Here is an 18,221-nt window from a genome sequence, read left to right as displayed (position 1 = left end):
TGCCAACCCCCACTCCTCTTCAAGGCTGCTACCACGGGCGCCCTTCCCTGGTCTGTGGCTGACGGCCGCTGTCATCACCTCCTTCCTTCCTCGTGTCTCTGTCACGAGGCCAGTCTGCCTGCAGTGGGGAGGAGCACCAAGAAAGTAGAAGCCCAGGGAAGCCTGTTCCCACAGAGCCAAAGCCCCCACATTCCAGGCCAGTGATTCTCAGGCAGGCCTTTTAGAGTCCTTCCCAGCCATTGCAGACCACCTTCTGTCACCCACAGAGCTGACTCCGGGCCACTCATCCTCTTTGGCTCTGTCCGTCCTGGTCTCTCCAACCCTCACCTGCTGCTGCGTCCCAGGACCGCCTTCTACTCACACCCCTTGCAACTGTGCCCTTGATTCAGCATCCAAGTCTGGGGTACCCCATAAGCCTCTGACCCCCATAAGATGCCAAGATGGGCATGCGGCTGGAGTTCAGCAGCAGCAGACCTTTCTCCACGGTTGGTCCTTCCCAACCCACCCTGCCTAGGTCTCGCTCTCTCTCCTGGTCAGGAGGCAATGATATCAGCTCGGGATTGAGGAGGCAGGGTCACGAGAGGGAATGGAAAGGGTGTCAGACCAGAGGGGCGGACCAGGGGAGGAGTATGTCCTGGAGCAGGTAGACTGGACCCATGCCCAGGGAGGCCGGGTGGGAGCTGGAGATGGGAAGGGTGAAGCCTGGGTGCCTGGGGGCAGCAGCCATGATGGGCCGGCAGTGGAGGTGCAGGTGGGCTCAGTCCTGGACCCTGCTCCTGCTTCTCTTAGGTCCCCAGCCCCTGGGGAGTCACATCTGGGGTCCCGCAGAGAAAGAGGGAGATGATGAACAGAGACTCTTGAAGAACTACCTCCCTGCCATCGTGGAGTATGCCTTGCACATGTACAACCTGACGAACCAGGGCAGGAACGCCTACAAAGTAGTGTGTGTACTGCAATCATGGAAGGATCCTGTAGGTACCCTCCCCTGCTGCTGGTGCACACCTGCTGTTAATGAGGGCCTGGCGGGGGGGGTGCTTAACAAGGGGTCTCGATCATCATCTGAAGCCCATAAAATAGAGGGAAATACAACCTGTTGGGTTAGTTTCAGTTTTTAGAAAAGAAATAACTTGGGAGTGTTTTAAATCTCCATCAGTCTATCCACATGTAAAATGTATTTTCAGTTTTCATTATATTTGAGCTTGTTTAAAGAAGAATGACCAAAATATAGACTGTAAGGGGATAAAGCTACTTACCTTTTTGTTGTTTTTTTTTAAAGAGGCAGACAGAAACTACTAAAGAGACTCAGAAAAGATTTCCAGGAAATAACATTTTAAAAGGTTAATTTACAAAACACACAGAGAGAGACAGAGACGTAGGAATAGCAGGAGGGGGAAAGCGCCTGGAGCGTCAGGAGCCATGGCCCCCTGGTTCTGAGGGGCCTCTGGGAGCTCACAGCCTCTCCTCGGAGTCCATGTGCTGTGGGCTCCATCTGGGCCTCCGTCTATATGGATCCAGTGTGATTTTTAAAAGTTAATGTATTTATTTTAATTGGAGGATAGTTGCTTTATAATATCGTGATGGTCTTTATCATACATCAACATGAATCAGCCACAGGTATACATGTATCCCCCTCTTCGTGACCCCCCCACCTCGCTCCCCACCCCCTCCCTCTGGGTTGTCCCAGGGCCCCAGCTTTGGGCACCCTGCTGCATGCAGTGAACATGCCCTGGTCATCAAGTTTACATACGGTGATGTCCGTGTTTCAGTGATCCAGTGTGATTTATACTCATCCCAGATGGCCTTCTTCATCCTAAAACGTTCTCCTAGAAATGGAATCTGTACAGAATGTAACCAGAGGCGTGTGGTTTTCACGTGGGCTGCAGACGAAAACACCAAGAACATTCTTCAGAAGGAGCACTCCCGGTCCTGTGTGTGCTTGTGTGTGCCTGAGTGTGCATGTGTGTGTGAGAGCATACTGCAGCTCCATGGGGCTCCTTCCTCGCCGTAGGACAGGTGAAAGTAGTGACAACAGGGTGCAAAAGGGAATATCCATTTCTCAGCCCAGATTTATCCAGTAAACTGGCAGTCAAGCCCCTCCTGCAAAGACCCCTGTCCTGCCTCCACTGTGTGGATCTACCTGCCAGGCACGTAAGGGGGGCAGGAGGGCTATGTCCACTTCAGTGTCTGTCCAAACCCAGGTGGACGTCAGCCTGGTGTTCTCCATGGAGCTGGAGTTCGCCTGAACCAGGTGCGGGAAATTTGACGAAGACATCGACAACTGTCCTTTTCAAGCAACTCCAGACGTGAACAACGTAAGACACACCAGCCACCCTCAGGTTACAGGGCCATGGACACTGCATCAGGGCAGGCGGTGTGGGGAGTGATGACGACGGCATTCCAAAGGACACTGAGGGGTCGTCTGCAGGATGGAGGCCAGCCAGGCAGGCCAGCCCAGGGTCACTGGTCACTCGTACGCCCCTGGCCTGTCTGCTCACTGGTCCCATTTCTGCTGCTGCATTCCAGGTCCCCCTGGGGTTAGCCTGTTCCTGACCACGTGGTCCGGGTCCCTGGGTGGAAGGCGAGATGTCCCCTCCCTGGTCGTCACCCCCGCCCCGCCCCACCTTCAGGAGGAGTGTGTGAGGGAGTGGCAGCATCTCCGTGGCCGAGTGGTCCTCCTGCCCAGAGCTGGACGGATGGAGGCTGAGTCCCCTGCTCTCCCTCCTAGGCCCTACCCTGCTGCTGCTGCTCCAGGTGAAAGGTGGGTGAGCCTCGCCCCTGAACAAGCCTGGGTCAGGTCAGAGGACCCGGTGGGACACTGGGGGCATGGATCGTGTGGGACATCCTGGTGTTGGGGGGAGGAGGCCCTGGAGATCACAGGCCTGGCAGGGCAGAGTGACCCAAGTGCCTCTGGGGTCAGCAGAGGGTCCCAGGTCGGGAACATCTAGGATGAGCTTGGGGCTGCTTCCGGGGGCCACCTGGGGTAGGCAGGTAGGGTGGATGCAGCTTTAGAGCTAGAGATACCAGCTTCCTGAGGCCGCCTCCCCACACTCTGTCCCTGTGCTTGTTCCCACAGACGGACACTTTATGATCGCCACTGACCCATGGAGAACAAAGTTTAAAGTCCTGAACGAAACCTGCTTGGAGGGCTCCGCTGAGTGAGACCACACCCCCACCTAGGGGGCATCCCTGCCACCCTGTCGTGTCCCTTCGGTGTCCGAGCAGCTCTGGTTCTGTTCTCTGGTTGAGCACCTGTCTGGGTGTCACACCCAGGCCATGTGGACACACCTCTTGTCCATGTCACCCCGTAGAACTGGTCATTAAACATCAGCATTGCAAGCAGCCTTGTGCAGCCTGGTTCCAGAGGATGAGGGCTGGGCAGCTGGGGCCGTCCTTCCAGCAGGGCAGCCGGCTGGGCCTGAGGATGGGTCTCTCCCCTTCACACACCCGAGCCACCACAGGTGGAACAGCCTGCACAGGTGCATCTGGGCTGTGCCTCTGGCTTCAGCATCCCTGCTCCAGGCAGCCCTTCAGAGGTAGGTTTGCTGGAGAAGCTTGTGGTTGCCTTGGGACTCTAGGTAGCAGTCGTGTGGTCCTTCTCCCTCCCTCCGTTCCTGCCTGTGTGGCCTGAGTGAACATGCGTGTTCAGTCACTTCAATTGTGTCTAACTCTTTGTGACCCCATGGACTGTAGCCCACCAGGCTCCTCTGTCCTTGGGATTCACCAGGCAAGAATCCTGGAGTGGGTTGCCACGCCCTCCTTCAGGGGATCTTCCTGACTCAGGGATCAAACCCGTGTCACCCGTGGCTCCTGGCATGGCAGACAGAATCTTTCCCGCTGAGCCCCAGGGAAAGCCCCGTGTTACCTGCTCCCATGTGTGTGGCAGACTTTCCTGGGGAAGGGGCCAGTCTTGCAGTGTGAGAACTCTTCAGCATGTAAGTGTCCTCCACCCAGGGTTGGCTGGCTTTCCAGCCCGGGACTCAGGCAGGGCCGAGGGGAGCCCGGCTGCAGGCATCCTCACTGTTGGCGGGCACCGCTCAGCGTAGGCACAGCTGTATGCTTGTCCCCCTGCTACCTGGTCACAGACCCCGCTGTCTGTGACCCTTCCCGCCCCGACCGCTCCTTCTGCTCCTTCCAAGGCCTTTCCTGACTCCTGGCTCTTCCATCAAAGGAAGCTTTCAGGGTCCTTTAGGCACTGTGATCCCCATCATGTTTCCAAGGAATCGACCTCACTGTTCCCCTCAAGCAGCTCCTGGGAAGGGTCTCCCTGGGGTTGCTCCAAAGTGGGGAAGCTGCCGGCCCTTCATGAGCTCACCCCTTGGGACAGTGGCAGGGGGTGCTTGTTGCCCTAAAGGTCTGGGAGCGAGCAACGAGATGGAAAACAGAACATGAAGTGTGTTGCAGTGTCAGGGGGCCTGCTGCCTCTATGGGACTGAGGTGCAGAGTCCACTCGGAGTCCAGCTTTTATTCCTGATTGCTGACTACAGACTTTCTTTGATCTCTCTTTCCTAAGACACTACATTGACATAGTCCAGATCTCCTTGTTTTTACCCTGGGCCGTTCCCTTCTGGGAAATTTTTGGAAACAATTAGCAAGTGCATAGGCAGTGTTCATGCCTGACGCTGACCCAGTGTTCCAAGGTCCATGCTTTCATGATCCCAGTCATACTCCCTTCTGCGTCTGGCCTTGGGGTCTGTAACAAGGCTATTATTTTAAGAAAAACATGGAAAATAATCATCAACACAGTTTCTTGATATATGCTGTTTTTCCAGGTGCTATTTCTATGAAATTTCTCAAGGCTGTGAAAGTACATTATTAGAAATTCCCACTATAAGTACTGAGGGCTTCGGTGTTTCCGCCTGGATGACGCTGCTACTGTCAGCCCATGGGAGTGGGGCTGTGTCAGTGGTCCTGCCTCCACAGGTGGCTGCAAGGCCTGGCTTTGCCTGGCCCCACTGGGCCCACTTGTCCAGAAGGGAGGACCTCTGGGGGTGCTTGGCTTTGTGAGCCCAGGTGTGGATGGAGGGACCCGTCGTGGCGGGAGGAGCTCCCTCCCTGGCCCTGTGCACCTCGCCTGGGATGGCACGACCTGGCCCCTTCCTCCTTCTGGAATCTGTGTGCTGAGGAATCATGGGAGTGGGTTGCTGGCCCAGCTGTCCCTCTCTGGGCAACAACCCCATCTCCCCAGTAGAGGCGAGGTCGCTGGGCCCCAAGCCTCACCCACAGCTCAGAAACAAGACTATAGCGTGGTCTCTGCCTTCCCAGCTGCTAACCTGCTGGCCCGAGGCGCCATCACCAAGGCTGACGGCCGGGCCCTGAGAGGGCCGTGGAGGGAAATACAGCATCAGTGGCCAACGCGCCACCTCTGGACCCTGTGCTTTGCTCTGTGGCCACTTTCTCATCTGCCAGGAAACATTTCGACACTTTCCTCAGCTTTCCCAGGTGTCAGGGTCCAGGCAGAGCCCTTGCTGTAGTTCAGTCGCTCAGTGTCATGTCCGAATCTTTGTCACCCCATGGACTGCAGCATGCCACGCTTCCTGACCCGTCTCCCGGAGTTTGCTCAAGCTCATCTCCACTGAATCGGTGATGCCATCCAACCATCTCATCCTCTGTTGCCTCCCTTCTCTTCCTGCCCTCAATCTTCCCCAGCATCAGGGTCTTTTCCAATGAGTCAGCTCTCTGCATCAGGTGGCCAAGATATTGGAGCATCAGCCTCAGCACCAGTCCTTCCAATGAATATTCAGGGTTGAATAAATAAAGATTGAACACAAAGGAACAAGCAAGTGGAGACCTTACCTCTGCAGATTCCCTGGACCTCACCCATGGAAACAGAGGTGGGGGCGGGGCTGTCAAGTGATGGGCAGGACCAGCTGTGGGGCCTCCTTGGCCTCAGTCTGCTCCCCAGGCTGCATCTCCCCTCCTGGTCCCCAGACCCCTAGAGGCCTAGAGTCACCCTGGGATTTGGACTCTGGGTTCCTCTTGCTGTAGTCAGCCCTGGAAAGCAACATGTTCTACTGGGAAATGCGTTTGTGAGCCTTTCTTCGCCCCCCTCCCAAATCCTTGATGACATATGCTGACGAGCAGTGAAATGGGTATGACAGATAAAGAGGGACAACCTGCTAGGTATGAATGAGTCACGAAGCTGAACTGTCCAGCATGGAAACACAGTCAATAAAGTTGTTAACACCTTTGGAGGATAACAGATGGTAACTAGAGTTATGGTGGCTATCACTTTGTAACGTAGAGAAATTTTACATCACTGTAAGTTCTACACTTGGCACTAACAGTGTTGTATGTCAGTTACACAGTACTTTACTAAAAAAAAGAACTGAGGTGTTTCTCTCCCAAGCCCTGCAATGGCTGCAGGCTCCTCTCAGGAGCTTCAGATCCCCCACCGGCCAGTCTGCCCCACACAAGTGCCCACCGAGGGTTCTGCAGGAGAAGTCCCAGGAGATTCACCCAGTCAGGTAGGTACCCACTTGCTCCTGTGTGCTTGCTCACACTTACCTGGCTGGCCCTGACCTGCCCTCCAGGGCTGTCGTGTCCACCACTATGTTCTGGAAAGTGCTTCTTTTTCGTTTGTTAATTTACTTCACCGTCTCAGCCCAGCCCTATGCACAGATACACAGACAGAGAGACAGACAGACAGACACACACACACACACGGCGGGAGCCTCCCCTGATTGGCGTCTCCCAGTCGCCACACCTTGCAACCCTCTCTCCCACACTGAACTGAAGTTAATCAAGGTGGCCAACAACCCAGAGAGGGGACGGTGTGTTACCTCCGACGCTGGGCCACCGAGAGTGCTATGGCTTCCAACCCGGATTTTCGGACACTGTCTGGGGGAAGATGTCCGCCTCACCCAGCACACAGCAGCTGTGCAGACAGACCCCCACAGAGGACAGCAGAGACCATGTGCCCACAGCCAACACCAGCCAGTAGCCACCAGGGCAAGCCGCCTGGGGAGCGGGCTCCCCAGAGCCAGGCTCACCTTCAGACCAGGGCAGTGCCGTGAGAGCCTGAGAGTGACCTCAGGAGCAGTGACACCAACCAAACTACCCCAGACCCCTGACCCACAGACACCACAGCGAAACAGATAAGCTGCTTGAAGCACCGAGGGTAGGGTAATCAGTCATAAGGCATTAGGTCATAGCCCCACTCTGAGAGCACGCACACGAGTACGCACACACATGCGCAGGCACATGCCCAAATGCAGCTTTCTCTTCCTGCACCATCACTCGCATTTCCCTGCCTCGATTCAGAACCGAAAGCAAAACACAAGTCTCCCAGTCACCCAACTACCTCCCAGGTTGGATTGGGAGGGGTTAAAACTGTGTCTGAAGCCAAGACACTGTGCCTTCTGCAGCCCTGGGAGGGAGCTTTCCGTGGAAATCCGTGGACAGACATTCTCAATGCATCCTCAGGGCCTTGCAGAAACTCCCCACCTGAAGCAATGGAGGAGTGGGGCTTCCTGTTAGTTCCACACAAAGAGCTGTCAGTGGAAAGTAATTTGTGCCCAGAGCTCGGTGAAATATGGTAACAGGTTCACATTCTCTTCCATTCACTGGGAGCAGACTGTCCCCGCAGGTAAATGCACTGACTAAGCGGAAGATACTACCCTACCAGCACCGCATCCATAGCCTTCGTGCCTGGAGAATGCACAAAAAGAAAGCAGGCTACTAAAGGGAAGTCGAGAGGTCAGAGGTCTTATTTAAGTGTTTTACAAGCATCTTCACTTCTTGAAATGCACATGAGAACGGCAGAGTGGCTAGCTGACCATTAGATGGGACTGCATTCTTTCTTTAGCATCTTGAGTTCAAATTTCCAGGGTTTGGATGCCACAATAAAGGTGCAATAAAACGCCTGGAAGAGATAAAAAAGAATAATAACTCATAAGCAAGGGAAAAAAAAAAAAAGAAAACCAGAAGCTCCTATTTCCGGGTGTCAAGATTTGGCTTAAGGAGGGGCCAGTCATGCCCCTACAGGCCCCTGAACAGTTGACCTGATGGCTGAGGAGACAGGTTTGCAACTGAGATGAGTGCCACTTCGGTTCATGTCCCTGTGATATGAGGGCATCATAGTCAGTGCTCCATTTGCTCCAGGAGAGCAAGTGTTGGAGCCCAGGATGAATTAGCCTGGAGAAATCCTCCTGTCCAGCTCTAGACTCCCCACCACCACCACCCACGCAGACTTCCTGCAGCCCTTGGAGGCCCAGCAGGTCCTTCCCAGGGGAGGTGGAACTAATACTCGGGGTCCTACAGGCTTTGGAAAGGGGATCAGAATCTGGCCAGGTCCCACCAGGAAAAGCTTGCAGCTGGGGAGCTGGGAGGAGACACAGGGCCTGCAGAAGGAGCAGTGCTCCCAGCTTCTGACCTGGGTGAGATCACTCTGTCCCTCTTCTTGCCTAAAATCTTTATTCAATCAGAATAAAAATATAAAGTGAGAAAACCTCCATTACATCAACGTGGCACTCAGTAGAACTGAAGTTGTGTAAGATACAAAGACTAAGGGGCCAGGTTGAGGGGGACAAAGGACCAAGCAACCAGGAACCCAAACTGGCCATGGAGGAACTGAGTCCAGACTGGCGGGGCCTCCAGGTTGCAGGGGATCAGGATGAATTGAGCTGGTTTCTGGCAGTGTTGGGGAACATATTAGTTGTTCTAGTTGTTCAGTCTCTAATTTGTGCCCGACTCTTTGTGACCCCATAGACTGCAGCGTCCTAGGCTTCTCTGTCCTTCACTATCTCCAGGAGCTTGCTCAGACTCATGTCCATTGAGTCGGTGATGCCATCCAACCATCTCATCCTCTGTCATCCCCTTCTCCTCCCACCTTCAATCTTTCCCAGTGTCAAGGTCTTTTCCAATAAGTCGGCTCTTCACTTCAGGCAGTCAAAGTATTGGATCTTCAGCTTCAGCATCAGTCCTTCCAATGAATAGTCAGAACTGATTTCCTTTAGGATGGACTGGTTGGATCTCCTTGCAGTTCAAGGGACTTTCAAGAGTCTTCTGCAGCACCACAGTTTGAAAGCATCATTTTTTTCGGCCTTCTTTGTGGTCCAGCTCTCAAATCTGTACATGACTACTGGGAAAACCATAGCTTTGACTATATGGACCTTTGTCAGCAGAGTGATCTGCTTTTTAATACGCTAAGTTTGTCATCGCTTTTCTCCCAAGAAGAAAGCATCTTTTAATTTCATGGCTGCAGTCTCTGTCTGCAGTGATACTGCCCTCAAATAACTATACAGTTTCAGAAATTCTTAGACTTTATTATTAAGTAAAAATCTAAATTATGGAACAGTATGCAGTGCAATTCCCTACTACACAAAAACACAAATATAAAATATAGAAAAAACTAGGAAATATAACAATAAGTTGACAGCAGTAAATTTTCCATAAGGGTAGTTATAGCTGATTTTGTTTTTTTCTTCTGTAGTTGATTTTCAGCTACTTAATACTTTGGAAAATTTTTAAATTTCCTACCTCCCGTGAACCAGGCCTATAACTATTTAAGATAATATCAGGTTTTAAAACTTTTCCCCAAGGAGATCAGATAGTTACCCTTTCTTCCTTTCTAAGACTCAATAAAGAAAACAGATAAGCTCAAAACCTATAGGAGATCTGAAATGGGGAATCTCTAAGAGCTGCATGAGCCCTGTAAGGGCAGAGATAAGAAGAAGGTAAGAGATAAGAAGAATCTGGAGGCTAATGAGTGATTTCAAGCAAGATAATTCAAGATTGCTGAAGGCTGTCTCAGCACCTACCTTCTGCATTTGGGGATCCTCTTGTGCTAAACAGTTTTCAGTTCTCCCTGAAATTTTCTTGCACTTTGTCCGCTCAATTTCGACTTCAAGAAGGTAATCCAAACTATCTGTGACCTGTCCGTGAAACATTTCAAGTTAAAGATCATCAAAGAATATGTGGTATCAGTTGTCATTTCTGACAAACAAACATGTCATTGGCTGCTTGGGGCAAAGGATGTCTCCCCACATCCCTCCCTCCTATAGTTTCTTTTGACAGAGTTTTGGGGTAACGCAGAAGTGGTCCTTACCTTGTTCTCTCTGTCTCTCTGTTTCTGAATTTTTTTCATTATGATTTTTAATCTTAAAGCAATGACAGCTCTCATCGAGATAAATCAAGAAATCTATTTCCTAAAGACCATTTTCCTGGGAAAACTAATGGTTTGTTCACTGGAGCTTGGGAAAGAATCAGCATTTTCAGTGAAATCCACTTACAATATATTGCTTCCCTTTGGCAGTTTTAGTTATCTACACCTTATTCCATGTCATACACCCTCTCAAATCCCTGACTTTCCAGGCATCTCCCCTCACCGCCCCCACCCTGTCCAGAGCCCACCATAGCCCTGTGCTCAAGGAGGCCTAACAAAGAAACCCAGATGAGCAACGGTAAATGTCCACTCCCATGATTGAAGAATGAAAATATGCTCGACCTTACTATTCATTAGAGAAATGCAAATCAAAACTACAATGAAGTATCATCTCACACAGGTCAGAATAGCCATCATCAAAAAATCTACAAACAAAAGTCCTAGAAAGGGTGTGGAGAAGAGGGAACCCCTCTACACTATTGGTGAGTATGTAAATTGATACAACCACTATGGAGATTAGTATGGAGATGCCTTTAAAAAACTAAGCATAGAGTTCCCATATGATCCAGAAATCCTACTCCTGGGCATATACCCTGAGAAAACCATCATTCAGAAAGACACATGTACCCCAATGTTCCATTGCAGCACTATGTACAATAGCCAGAACGTAGAAACAATCTGAAAAGGAAAACAAAGTTTATAAGACGTTAAGGAAAGAATATTTAAAGAGAATGACCAGGTTAGTTAGATTCTGTACCTGAGTGCACAAGAATAAGAGATAATTCAGAAAACAGAGTAAACATTTTGGAATTCTGGAAAAGTCACCTGGGCATTGAACAAAATGGGTTTAGGCAGAAATCTAAGTACGGTTTCACGAGTATAAAACATACTTTAAATTTTTCAGCTATGCACTAAGTGTCTGAAAGGACACCTGTAGGGGTGCCCACCAGGATTGATGTCTATGGGGGATGTAAAGAAATCAGTGGTCACTTTCAAAACTACTTCCAAATGTACCCCAAGCACATTTTTCAGGACTGGATATCAAGTTTTCCAGTGCTGTTGGCATTTGGGGCTGTTGGCACTTTGGGGCTGTTGGCATTTGAATTTCTTGGCTGTGGGGGCCCTGCTATGCCTGAGGCATGATGACCCACATTACTGGACTCCATTCCTCAAATCTCAGTAGCAGCCCCTTCAGTTGTGATGATCAGAAACATCTCAGGCTATGGCCAAAAGTGCCCTGAAGAGCAAAATCTATGCTCAGTTGAGAATGAGTGCTTTGTATTTGAGTAAATTTCCAAGTGAAAATTACCAAAAAAACAGACTTCCCTAAATCATCCTCAACAACCACTGACAGACCCCCGGCCCCACCTCTGCCCCTGATTGCCCAGGAAAGGGAGGCAAATGAGGGTCCAGCTGTGGATTCAGCCTCTCACTCCCGCCATGGCCAGGCCTCGCTGACTCCGTTGGCCTCCTGTGACACCGTGCCCTCCTGGCTGGCTGCACTGTCGTATCTTTGGCCCAGCTGGCATCATTCAGAGGCAGTAGCATCAGTGGATTAAGAGAAGACAGCCTGGGTTTAAATCTTGGCTCTTCTCTTAGTAGCTGTGTGACCCTGGGCAGGTTTCTAAATTTCTCTCTGCCTGTTTCCTCCTCTGTGAACTGGAGCATGTAGCTACACGCTTTTTCTTTAAGGGCCAGAGAGGAAATATTCCAGGCTTTGCAGCACAGACACAGCCCAGACGGCATTCAAAGAGTGTGCCTGGCAGTGTCCTAATAAAATTGCATTTATGGACATAAGTTTCAGTATAATTTTCATATGTCACAAGATAGTCTCCTTTTGTTTCTTATATTCATTCATTTCTCATGGGATGTACTAAGAAGGGCCATGGGCCAGATTTGGCTGCAGGCTGTGAGTGACAACTGCTGATAAATATCTTCATAGTTTTAACTTAAGTCATTCAGTGGAATAGAGCAATTTTCCATCTACCTGTGGGTATTTTGTTAAGTTGTTTTTTTTTTTTGTCCTGATACATTTTTTTCATCAGTCATAGCTCTTCTTTAAACATAAATAAGACATTTTATATTTTTGTATTTTACATTTCCAACAGCTCAGACTTTGCTGGTCTGGTTCTGTTGCCTGTTGTTCCTAATGACTCTTGCTTATCCTTTTTTTTTTTTTTTTCCTTTTGTGCTTGTTTTCACTATGAGCTCATATGCCTTGAAAGTTTATCTGAAGGAATTCCTTGAAGCCTGGGTTTAAAGTACAATCCTCAAGAGAGAAATGCATTTTGGGAATTTCCTGGTGATCCAGGGGCTAAGACTCCACTCTCGCAAGTTTAACCTGACTAGGAAACTAGATTCTGCATATTGCAACTAAGAATCTGCACGCTGAAACAAAGACCCTGTGAACCGCAACTAAGACCCAGCACAACCAAAATAAGTAGATATTTTTAAAAAAGAGAGGAATGCATTTGCTTCTGCCAGGTATACCTGGAGGTACTCCCAACCAGAGACCACTTTAAACTGAACTGTAGCGTGAAGATACTCCAGTCCACAGGCAGCATGAATTCTCCACCCAAACAGTACCGAGAACCAGCTGCGCTTACCTATCACCAGGGACACTTTCTGTCCCCACCTCCTACCTCCCCTTGCATCTAAAACCAAACCTAAGAAGATGAGTTGTGGGATTGGGTACCTCTTTGAATGATGGTGTCATCTGTTGGCCTGAAGGAGGAGGGGCCTCTGATCTGACCTCCCACTTTGTAGGAGGTTTAGGTTTACTGTCTACCCACATATGGCCCCTGAAACAGTAGTTCTAGGCCACCTACAAAAGCAGCAGGATAAAAAGATGAGACACGGGAGTGTTTATGAACTGGTTCCTGCATGAAGTCGCAGTCCTGGGAGCCACTCAGACTCTGGCCTTCAACCAGCCTCAAGGTTCTTTTCCTTCTGTATCAGAATCATTAAAGCAAGGATGGGAGGAGGACACGAGGACAATGACCCAGATCCAAGCAGACAAAGTGCAGCATGGCAGAAGGCTCAGCTGCTCTTCCTTTTCAGCTCTGGGGCAGTCCAAGAGGCTTCGAGTCATCTCTGGGCCAGGCGAGTTCCAAGGCAGCTGTGACCTTACCGTTGAATGGGAAAGAACAAGAACAGGCCAAGCCCAAAGGTGTCCCCACAGATGCACTTCTCCCTGGGGCAGCAGCAGAGCTGAGCACGGATGCTTACTACTCTTTGCTCAAAGGGAGATGTCGTCTGTCCTTGCCTGCATTTCGGCGCCTCTTTCGACTCAAGAAGCTCTCTAGCTTCTTGCTTCGTTTCAGCTCCTTAAACTTCTCAGCCAGGACCAACTGGCGCTGCTCAGATTTCTTCAGGAAGTATGGCCGATGGCCCTGCTGGGCCTGAGCCCGCCGCTCCTGCTTCAGGGCCAGGCGCAGCTCCTGCTGCCGCTTTCGTTCCTTCTGGGCCATTTCTTGCTGCTCCATTCACTGAAGCAGGTGCTGTAGTTTCTCATGCTCCTCCCCTGAATGGCGCTTCTTCAGCTGCTTTTTCACCAGCTCTTTCTCTCTGGCTCGGATGTCATCTAGGAATTGATATGTTTTATCGAACACCTCAGGATTATACTCCCCTGACAGATCATCAAAGCGGGGGTCCCGGGCTACCTTCTTACTGATGGGGACAACCTGACGCAAAAATGGCACCCGGACCTTGGCTGACATTTTCAGAGGCCTGTGCTTATCAGCAACACATGCTTTTTGGACTGGTGGTCTACAACTCTGCTTCTTAGTGCTGCTTCCTGTTACCAGTTGCTTGTAGGCTTTAGTCCCCACTTGGCTCTGCAGTTCCAACAGCTCCTCGAATGACATGTGAGATGTGTCATTCTGCAGGCTCCCGTCCTGCTGAGCCCTGCTGGGAGGCCCTGCAACCGCCCCGCCACCTATTTTGTTAAGTTTTATCTGAATTGTCACCCAGTATTTTTCTGTTCACTTTTGTTTGGGGATAGTATATTCTTCCTTACTCCTCTCTTCAATATGTTTTCAAGTGAATTTAAAACACCTCTCTCCTAGCCTCTTTTTTAACCTGTTTCCACTTGATATTTTTGTATCCTTACCTGAATTCTAGAGCTGACAGTGAACTAAGAAATAAAATGGACATTCATGAAAAGAACCAGTGAACAGTATGAAATGATATGTAAGTCTTGAGATATGTGGGTCTTTGGTTTATTTTATTATTAAATGGTGGTTTAGTCACTAAGTTGTGTCTGACTCTTTGCAACCCTATGGACTGTAGCCCACCAGGCTCCACTGTTCATGGGGATTCTCCAGACAAGAATACTGGAGTGGGTTGCCATGCCCTCCTCCAGGGATCCCCAACCTAGGGATCCAACCCTGGCCTCTTGCATTGCAGGAGGATTCTTACTGACTGAGCTACCAGAGAAGCCCAGGAGATTACATATCAGCCTATAAAGCAGAGCCATCTATTTCTATTTATATAAACAGAGAGCACAGATTAAGAAAAATGGACTAGTCCCAGGAAAGGCAGGAACTTCATTAAGAGCAGCTATTAAATCTGAGCCCCCAGGGATGTGGGGTTTTAATTCAGCCACCCATTGGTGAATGCACATCCTGGCCCAGGTGTTGCTTCCTAAAAACACAAAGCACACAACTGGGGCCACAGAGAGAACCAGAGGGAGCCCAGGACCCACAGCCTGTGCAGATGGACAAGGTGCCAGGTGTCCCCACCTCTTAGGGGGTCAGGACACTGAGTGAAACTTCTGCCCCTGTAAGGAAGCTGGAAAAGGAGGCAGGTTGGCGGTGGCTAGAAGGTGGGTAGTACAGGTTGGAGAGAAGATGGGGTGAGTGGAGGAGAGGTGTGGGTCAGGCCAGCGTCATCCATGGCACATCACCTTCTGCACCCGTGACTACTGCTTCCTGCACCCCAACAACCCCACCTTGGGCTCCTGCATAGACAGCAGGACAACACTCTTTCTCAGGAAACACAGTGCTGGTTCCTCCAAGACACAGTCCATATTCCAACCTCCAGCTGCCCTAAGAGCATCCTTTATGGCCTTATTTTATTGTTTGTTTGTTTATTTAGCTGTACCAGGTCTTGGTTGTGGCATGTGAAATCTAGTACCCTGACCAGGATATGAACCCAGGTTCCCTGCAGTGGGAGTATGGAGTCTTAGCCACTGAACCACCAGGGAAGTCCCTGGTATTATTTTAAATCCAAGAGACAACACAGAAACACATCTTGCCTTTATCATCATGCTTCCTAAATTTCCTTTCATGAGAACCATTTCTTGCTCTACCCCATTTTTCACAGCACTGATATTTAAATTTTTATCAATTTTTAAATTGGAGTATAATTGCTTTGCAATGTTGCGTTAGGTTCTGCTGTCCAACAAGATGCACAGCAGCGTGAACTGGCTATATGTGTACATATATCCCTCCCTCTTGGACCTCCCTCTGACGCCCCATCCCACCCCTCTGTTGTCACAGAGCTGCACGCTGAGCTCCCTGTGCCATATAGCGCCTTCCCACTAGCGATCTACGTTACACATGGCAGTGTGTATACATCAGCGTCACTCTCTCAATCTGTCCCACCCTCTCCTTCCCTCTCTCTGTCCACAAGTGCATTCTCAACGTCTGTGTCTTTATTCCTGCCCTGCAAATAGGTTCATCAGTATTATTTTCCTTGAAATCTACAGCACTGATATTTCAAAGTGGTCTTAGAGAATGCCCCGTAATACGCTTGTGTGTGTGCTCAGCCAGTTCAGTTGTGTCCAACTCTTTGTGACCCCATGGACTGTAGCCCGCCAGGTTCCTCTGTCCATGTGGGTTCTCCAGGCAAGAATACTGGAATGGGTTGCCATGCCCTCCTCCAGGGGATCTTCCTGACCCAGGGATTGAACTCTTGTCTTTTACGTCTCCTGCATTGGCAGAGGGGTTCTTTACCACGAACATCACCTGGGAAGCAGCACCCCGTAACATGGACTTGTCTAATTGTCCCTCACGAACACTTCACACATTTGGGGGCGGGAACACGGTATACAAGGGGTGCCATGTCCTTGCAGTGAGGTCGCATCAGAGGCACGTGGTGTCAGTTTGTCCCGTGTGTTCTGGTTGTAATTAATTAACAAGCAATCCCTGTAGCTATGGCCCCTTCCCCTTACTTCTCTCCATCTTGGGTGGCAGATGCATCGCTGATCTTTGCCTGAGTTTGTTATCACCATGGTGGTTGCAAAAGGTGACTTTCTAGTTTCTTATTCTTTCACATTTCTAAGTAGCCATTTTTTTGTAAAGAGGAATCTTCCCTTCTGCCTTGGTTCCTACTTACAATGAAAGCTGGGTGTGGAGTTTGTTTGCTTGTTCACTGTGTTATAACGCATCCTCGTCAACACTCGGGTGGATGATATCTGCTCACACTGTCCCAAACATGGCCCCTTTAAGAGCCCCTCTGTGCTCTTACCTATGTTTTCTGATGCGACTATACTACTTTTAAGTTATTTGAATGGATATATTATGTTTTACCCCCAGAATTATAAAAGAGAAAACTTAATTAACTTTCTTCCCCAAACCCCTAAATTAAAGTTTATAAATTTTGGCTCCAGGTATCTCTCAGCTGCTCTCAGCTGACAACGGCCCTCCCACAAAGGTGGGCATGGGGACAAAGGATGGGAAGCGAGAGCCACTAACCTGCTCCTGGGACCTCAGAATGTTCATCACCTTGTAGACATATGTGTCCTTGCTGGCCTTGTTGTACTCCTTCATGGCAAACCACAGTGCCTGCTGCACATACACATAGGATGCTGAGATGTCTTGGAATTCCCTCGTCACCTTCTTCGAACCCCAGGCTTGGATACCTCTGGACGTGAGGGCCGCCATGGTCATCCAAAGCAGCAGGCCAGGGCAGATCCTGGCCATGGCTCCTCAACCAGGGGTTCAGGCCGAGTCCCTCCTGTCCTGCCGAGGCTTAGCGGGCCCTGCTGCCTCCACACCGGCCCCTCCCAGCGCTGCTGCAGGTGGAAAGTGAACAACTGTTAACATCATCTGCCCAAAAAGAAGCCACCTGCGAGAGGTCTAATTCAGTCCATTTGCCCACCATGGATGCTTCCTTTTTGGAAGGACACACACCTCTGTGTATACACACACACACACACACATACCCCTGATCTTCCTGATAGCTGCCTAGGACCTGTCTGTGCCAGGACCTGGCTGCTGAGTTGGGGTGAGTCTCTCCAGCCCGTGGAAGGCCCTGCACATGCTGTGTCCCCATCTCTCCGAGCCCCGTGGAGATGCCCTTTACACTCAGGAGGCAAGAGTCCCAGGACTGAGAGTCTGCTTTAGCCCAGGGCTGTCTGGCTCAGTCTCGCCCACATGTACAACGGATGGCATGCCACTTGTGAAGCACCTTTGCTTTAGAGGAAGCCCTCCAGCTGACAAGGACCCACAGGACGTAGCCCTCAAGGCTGATGCAGCGGTTCAGGTGTACGGGGCAGACCAGGAGCTAGCAGCCTGAGCCAAAGCTGGATCCATGGGGTGCGTTTGCCCAGAGAAGTAAGGACAGAGTGTCCGTGCTGAACAGAGGATGTGGTGTCTAAACCAAGAGACAACTGGGGTTTAGATATAGACACCCAGCACTAAATACTCCCAGGGTCTTAGTTCAGCTGCCCATCTGGGATAGCCACGTGCCCTCTGCCAGGAATCACCAGCCAAACCTGTGCCTCCCAGGGACTGACCTGTGGGGAGGCTGACGCACACGGACACCAGGTTTTCCTGCCCACCCGCCCGGCTGGCAGTGACCTATCCCTTCCTGCCCTGCCTCTGCTCCACGGCAGCTTCGACATGACACACGATGGGGAGGAGTGGCTCTCTCCTGCTCCATGTGCCTGGGCACACGGGCCAGCCGCCTGGGGCCGTCTCCTGCCCACCAGGGCTACCCCCAGACCCACCTGAGCACCAAGGCCCTTTCCACAATGGTGTGGCCAAGCCCTGAGCTGGCCGCTGGCCGCAGGCAGCCTCTCTCCCTCCCCAAGACCTGAGCACGGTGGCTCTCGCCTGTGGCCAGCTCGTTTCCGGCCCACTCAGTTCCCAGCCATGTGCCCGCTCGGGGTGTC

General features: G+C 50.7%; 2 pseudogenes; one reads left to right on the top strand and one right to left on the bottom strand.

The window, feature by feature from the left end:
- The first annotated feature begins 728 nt into the window (after positions 1-728).
- On the top strand, positions 729-3,159 carry LOC128058046 (cystatin-9-like; annotated as a pseudogene).
- A 10,089-nt stretch (positions 3,160-13,248) lies between these two features.
- LOC128058045 (ribosomal RNA processing protein 36 homolog) lies at positions 13,249-16,305 on the bottom strand (annotated as a pseudogene).
- Between the last annotated feature and the right edge of the window lie 1,916 nt (positions 16,306-18,221).

Source organism: Budorcas taxicolor, chromosome 13 (assembly GCF_023091745.1).
Source record: "Budorcas taxicolor isolate Tak-1 chromosome 13, Takin1.1, whole genome shotgun sequence".
Lineage (NCBI taxonomy): Eukaryota > Metazoa > Chordata > Mammalia > Artiodactyla > Bovidae > Budorcas > Budorcas taxicolor.
Note: the sequence above shows the minus strand (reverse complement) of the source record. Positions and strands in the feature narration are given on the sequence as shown.